The sequence below is a fragment of the Chrysemys picta genome, chromosome 3 (genome assembly GCF_011386835.1).
Source record: "Chrysemys picta bellii isolate R12L10 chromosome 3, ASM1138683v2, whole genome shotgun sequence".
NCBI classification, from domain to species: Eukaryota; Metazoa; Chordata; order Testudines; family Emydidae; genus Chrysemys; species Chrysemys picta.
The window spans coordinates 87,489,118-87,495,117 of NC_088793.1; the positions used below are offsets into that span (position 1 = coordinate 87,489,118).

At 47.7% G+C, this 6,000-nt stretch overlaps 1 long non-coding RNA gene across 1 annotated transcript in view; it reads right to left on the bottom strand.

Annotated features, from left to right (window-relative positions):
* The window catches only part of LOC122174434 (uncharacterized), a 59,910-nt gene extending 55,119 nt beyond the window's left edge, over positions 1 to 4,791 (bottom strand). The window contains exon 1 of the long non-coding RNA XR_006176224.2: positions 4,705 to 4,791. This is a non-coding gene — a long non-coding RNA (uncharacterized LOC122174434). The remainder of the gene's footprint in view (positions 1 to 4,704) is intronic.
* Between the last annotated feature and the right edge of the window lie 1,209 nt (positions 4,792 to 6,000).

Below are 6,000 nucleotides of genomic sequence, written 5' to 3' on the forward strand. Positions count from 1 at the left end.
TATGCTCAAATAAATTTGTTAGTCACTAAGGTGCCACAAGTACTCCTGTTCGTTTTTATATTATGTGAGTTTTTTTATATTGTGCACAGAATATCCTTTACACTACACTATACCATTGTCTCATTAGTAACTGGAATACTGTAGCTAAACAGGAGATTACTAGCTTATTCTGATTAACACAACTACAATGTTTCAGCTATGCTGATGCCAGAAGTCACGTTTACTTCAAAAAAGCTTATTTTAGATTAGAAAAGGTCCTAGTTAATGGAAAAATTTAATTTTCCAAATGAGCCAGTTTCAGCCAATTGCTTGTGATAATGTATCTTGCTACTCAGAATGAATACAGCCGGGACTACCAACATGTCTGTAGTCTTGTGAAGAGACCACTAAATGATCAGGCTGTGTGCCCTACATCCAGGCATGGAGGGAACCTTCTCTGCATGCTGCTCTCCCTAGTGGTAAAAAAGGAAGTGGGGTAGGTAAACACACCTAAACTTAACTCTATATTCCCCAAATGAGAAGTGGGCAAACTCCATTTACCCATGTTTGCCGTCAACTACACAACTGGAGCTTCCCTTTCCATGTGGAGGGGAGCTCAGCTGCTTCTGTAGCATTGTCCTCATGGGCCCTCTGAAGGCCTGTCCATGTAGTCTGGACTCTGGGATAAAGTGAAAAGGGCAAGCCAGGGTGAGGAGTAGGAAAGACATATACAGGCGGCATGCACATGATCTCTCTTCTGGCACCATGGAAGTGAGGCAATAAAACATCTGCTACGCTGCCATACTTATCCAGTACTAACCAAGCAAATCCACTGTCTGTACTAATTATGCTCAACAGACCACCCCTCCATTGCTGCCCTACTCACAATGTATGCCCTGCAGAATAATCTTCAGATGTTCCAGTGATTTTCATAGGCAACAGTAGCACAGGAACTAAAGGTCGGGACTGAGTGCAGCAAATATTCCTGGTGCTGGCTCAAAATTACTTAAAGTTCTTGGTCCACTTTCTGTGCAATCATTTCCCAGGTCAAAGTATCTCAATTTGACACGAGTCAGAGATATTCCCCACTTTGAATATGTTGCTAATGTCTGTTTCAGATTTCAAAAAGCCCAGAATTTTCTCATTTTGACTACAGCAGGTGAAAAATATTAGCTAACTAAACCAGCCTGTGTATCACATTGTCAGACTCCCCACCTGCTCCATGAAAGGTCTTTGCACAAGCCCCACATAGACTAGTGTGGAAGGTCAAAATAGGGGTGGAATAGAAATGCCACAGAGGTGAGTTGGTCATACCAAGCCTTTTGTTTGGACTGACTGTCCCTGAAGTTAATCCGAACCATACTCAGGTCTTTTCACTCTTTTCTGTATCTTTGTACATATTAAGTTACTGGCTTTGCCTCTTCAAAAAAACCTCTCCTCATTTTCTCTGAGTACGGATCCCCGTTGGACATATTCCTTCTGCACTCTAGCGCGGGGTCTCCCCTTTGTTCATCTGCAAAATGCTGGCAGCTGACAACTGGGACAGATTCTTCAGTAACGGGGTTAATTCCTTCCCCTCTAGCTCCAAAGGCATGCTTCTTTCCTTTAACATACAGGAGCTGGTCTTGGCCTGCACTGGAAATACACTGATTTCTTCTGCTGCAGTGGAGCTGGAGGGACCTTCCCCAACCCCATAGCAGTTTCTGGGTCTTTACCATTTCCCTCTGGAATCCTCGTACAATATTTCTTTTTGCTACAGGTTAAACATTAACGGCATTAGTCATATGCAAAATATCATTCCCCATGAGCATTTCTACAGGGATACTATTCAGCCTCTGCACTGTTAAGTCACTCTCTCAGCCTTCCTATTCCAAATGAACCTTAGCCGAAGACCCAAGAATTTTGTGTTCCCCTGGTGCCAGAAGCTCTACCTCCCGGCCAGGCAACATGTCAGTCTTCTGGGCCATGCTTTCCCTGACCAGTGAGATTTGGGCACCAGTGTCTTCCACTCTTTGCATTCTTTGCCATTCAGCTTGGTGACCTTAATAAATTCCTCACAAAATTAATCAGAGGAGCTGCAGGTACCTCTTGGGGTTCTGTGTTAAGGAGAGCTGCATTAATCAGGAATCGATGGGCTGTAGGCTTAATTTCTTTTAGCTTAGGGAACTGATTTCTCAGGTGCTCAGTGGAGTACCTTCTTGGACCATTTTCCTGCACAAGAAGTCTGTGATGGGGATTTTTAGGAGGGGAACGATTTTGGGGAGATGAGTGCCTGGGCTGCCAACTGTCCTCCTCCTTCCCAGGGATAAAATAGAGTCCCCCCTTTACACTCACTTTGTGCCCCTCATTCTGTGTCTCGCACTCATTAGACAATCTGGCTTGCACAAAGGAATCAGCCAGGATGGCAATTTCCTGTAGAGAGTTTAAAGATTTATCCCATATTGTGTCTCTGACTTCCTCAGAACAGATGCTTAGGAAATGTTCTTGAGCAAAGAGATCAAACAATTGGTTATAGTTTTTAGTCCCCTTTCCCTTTGCCCATTTTCTCATTAGCTCACACATTTTATAGGCATACTCACTATGACTCCTGCTGGCACTTTCCCTGAGATTTCTACATTTCAACCTGTGTACTTCAGGGATCATTTTAAACCTTTGCATGACAGTTTTTAAAAATTCAGGCCCTCTATGCCTGACTGTCCCCCCAGACAAACCTGCTTCTCCTATTACCTGGAGCCGTGTCTCCCTGAGGCGACATGTGCGGGCATGCAGGGTCACACCCTCCCCCACCCCCGATTTCTGCCAGGATTCACACCAGAATGTGGCCAGCAGCAGCCTTTCGGTACTGTGCATGAGGGAACGGATGGGGGCTTCTTCCAGCTGCAGGGAAGGAGGAGGCGGGGCAGGGATGACCTGGCCTGTGTCTTTACAGAGCTCGTCTCTTCTCCCCCTTCCCCATCCTGTGTGGCTGGAAGCAGCTTGTCCCTTCCTGCCCACACAGTTTCAAAAGGCAGCTAACACCTCCAGGCTGCTGCTGGCCACTGACATAACCCAGCCGTCTCCTGTCCCCTGGCTACAGTGTGGGCAGGAAGGGGTTAATCCCTAAGGATGCATTGTGCACCAGGGTCCAGGGAACCTGACTGGAGGGGCTTCAGCGAACCCGGCCAGAGAGGTGGCTCAGCAAGGGAGGGTGCCTAGGGGACAGAGCAGCCAGGTGCTCCCTGTGGGGAAGGACCCAGGGTCGGGTGGGGGGTGAAGAGGGTGCTAAGCCCCTTCCCGGGGGGCTGCTGTGGACTCTGTAGGTTTGTGCATGAACAGGCTGGAAATAACTTTCCCCCTCACTCCCTGCCACTCCAGAGCTTAGCTGAGAGGCGGAGAAGCTTCCCCATGGCAGCACTGTGCGGGGCTTTGGTACATGCAGGGCTTGGCACATGCAGGGCTCCTCCTGGCCAGCGCCCCAGGCCAGGGGGTCTTGGGCTTTCCCAGGGTACCGCCCCAGAGGCAATGGGGGAAGGAAGGAGCCTGCCGGCAAGGCTTTTGGTGAGCTGAGTGCTCCGACCAGGGCTAATTCTCCTCACAGCACTGGGAGTGGGACAGGGATATGGAGGAGCAGCGGGGCTGAGGGGGAAGGGGCAAAGCAGGGAGAGGACAGCGAGAGGGGAAGCAGGTAAAGGGCCGATGGGCAGGCAGCAGAGGCGACACGTAACTGGCCACCGCCTGGGGCCTGCCCGCACTCACCAGCCACCATAGCTCGCAGCACGCAGGCAGCGCTGGCCAGAAACGGGACTGGGGGCAGGGCCCTGCTGGCTGAGAGCCGGCATGCAGCGGGGGCTGCACTGACAGACCAGCCGGGGTAACGGCTAACCCCTGCATGCTGCATCTTTGCCCCACCACTAGCCTTACACACCCACCCCATCATCGGCCACTGGACTCCACCATTCAACGCTGGTTAGCGGGCATCTGACGAGCAAGGATCCATCCAGCAGCAGGACCGCCAGTACTGATGGGGGAGAGGGAGAGAAAATATGGGACAATTTGCCCATTTTTAAGAAAAAGTTGGGATACCCGCAGGAGGGATTAAATATGGGACTGTTCCTTTAAAAACAGGACATCTGGTCACCCTTACTGTGGGAGGCCAACCTAGCTGAATAGTCAGGGGGGACAGTGCTTCCAACAGCTTCCAGGCTTCACCCCAGGTGTGACAACCCTTCACAGTCACCACCTGCCCTGTAATCATGGGTGCCTCGCAATACTTCACTGGTGTAGGTCCCAACCTGGGCCACTCACAAACAGCATGAAGGTCACACCTTGACTGTTTGGAAATAGCTGCACCAGATACACGCCAGCCACACTCTGGCTTCCAGCAGCCTTGATCCTGCTTCCCAACACACTCCCAGTCCCAATTTTTCCTTAAACATGTGTTCTGTGCCATCCAGCCCTCTGCTGGACAGTTCAGATATTAGAAGACCTCTGCCCACCTAAGGGGTCAATGTACAACAGTTTGCTACTTTAATTGGAGTTACCAAACAATTCAGTTTAAACACAACATTGGATTAGTTTTGATTAAAGAATAAAACAAGCTTATTTAACTACAAAGAGAGAGAGATTTTAGGTGAGCACATGTATAAAGCCCTGAAGTCAGAAATGGTTAGAAGAGAAATAAAGATACAACACTTTCTAGTAACTAAAACTTAACAAACTAAACTTGGTTCAAGGTAAAATCCTTACCACATGTTCCCCATAATATAGCTGACCAAACTCTCAAGTCAGAGTCTGCCCTCAAGTTCAAAGGGCTGGGTTCTTGTCTTCCTTGGTAATTATTGACCAGTGAGTTATTAGTTTTCAAATGATGCCTCAAAAGGCCTGTTTTGTACAAAGCTTATTAGAATTGTATATAGGGTGTAAATACAGGGAGGGCATTCAATCACAGGTGGGAGACCGGCATGCAAATCCTTTCTTCCACTCTGGCAGTGGGGAGAATGGGAACCTCTGGTTCAAGTTTCAAATTAGTCAGCACCTCCTTCTCCTCCCATTTTGTGTTTAGCAATGCAGGTTTCTACTTCATTCCAGCAAGAAACCGTTTAGACTCTTAAGCTGGCTGACTCCAGGAGCTGGATTCTCAGTTGTGGAGCGCTAAGCAGAGATAGGTGCTTCCCTGCAGCCCATACTTGGACATCTGTCTCCAGGAGAGGGCAGGACTTAGGACATACCCCTCTTCTCAGCATTTTCCATTGCCTAGCTTAGGCAGCTCCTTATCTAGCATGTTGGTTGTATGAATCTCATTCTCTCCATTCATTCTATCGGGAGCTGAGGCACCTAATGCAGGCTTTGTGGATCACAGTGTAAAAGAAGAAAATTGTGTGCAACAAAATGAAGACTCAGATACAGAGTTAGTTGGATGCTCCAGCCACTGGGCAGCCACAGTTTCTGCTGAGTGACTGTGGAATCTCTCCCTGGTGTGGGATGTGGGGATAAGATTCTTCACCAGCCACTCTCCTTACATCTTCGTACAACCCCTGGACAAATGCAGGGGGTTGCATTAGCCCATTACTAAAGCATCACTGTTGTATATTCCATGATCATTGTGAGTGCTATTTTTAACATTGGACATTATAGACCTCTGATTGGGCAAGGGTTGGATGGGGAACATGGTCCACTGACTTTTCTCATTATTTTATGCTGCTAACCTGCTGAAACCCCTTCTGATTCATGATTTGCTTATTCATTTCTTTGGCTGTTCTTTTATATACAGCAATATACAGTATGTGATTCTTAGAGTAACTAGTGAGAATATTCTCCATGGGCCTGGGAGCTTTTTGGAAACTTAAAAATAATTATATTTCTGTGTGGGAACAAAACTGGGTTACTTGGGGTTACAGAGCAATAAGGCAGGCCTTTAATTAACAGCTGATTAAAATTATTATGCCCTTAGCACCAGTACAAGTGCTAATTGAATTTCATTAGTGATCTACTTATTTGGGGAGAGATTGTGGGGAAAGCATGAAAATGGACCTGCTTTTATAA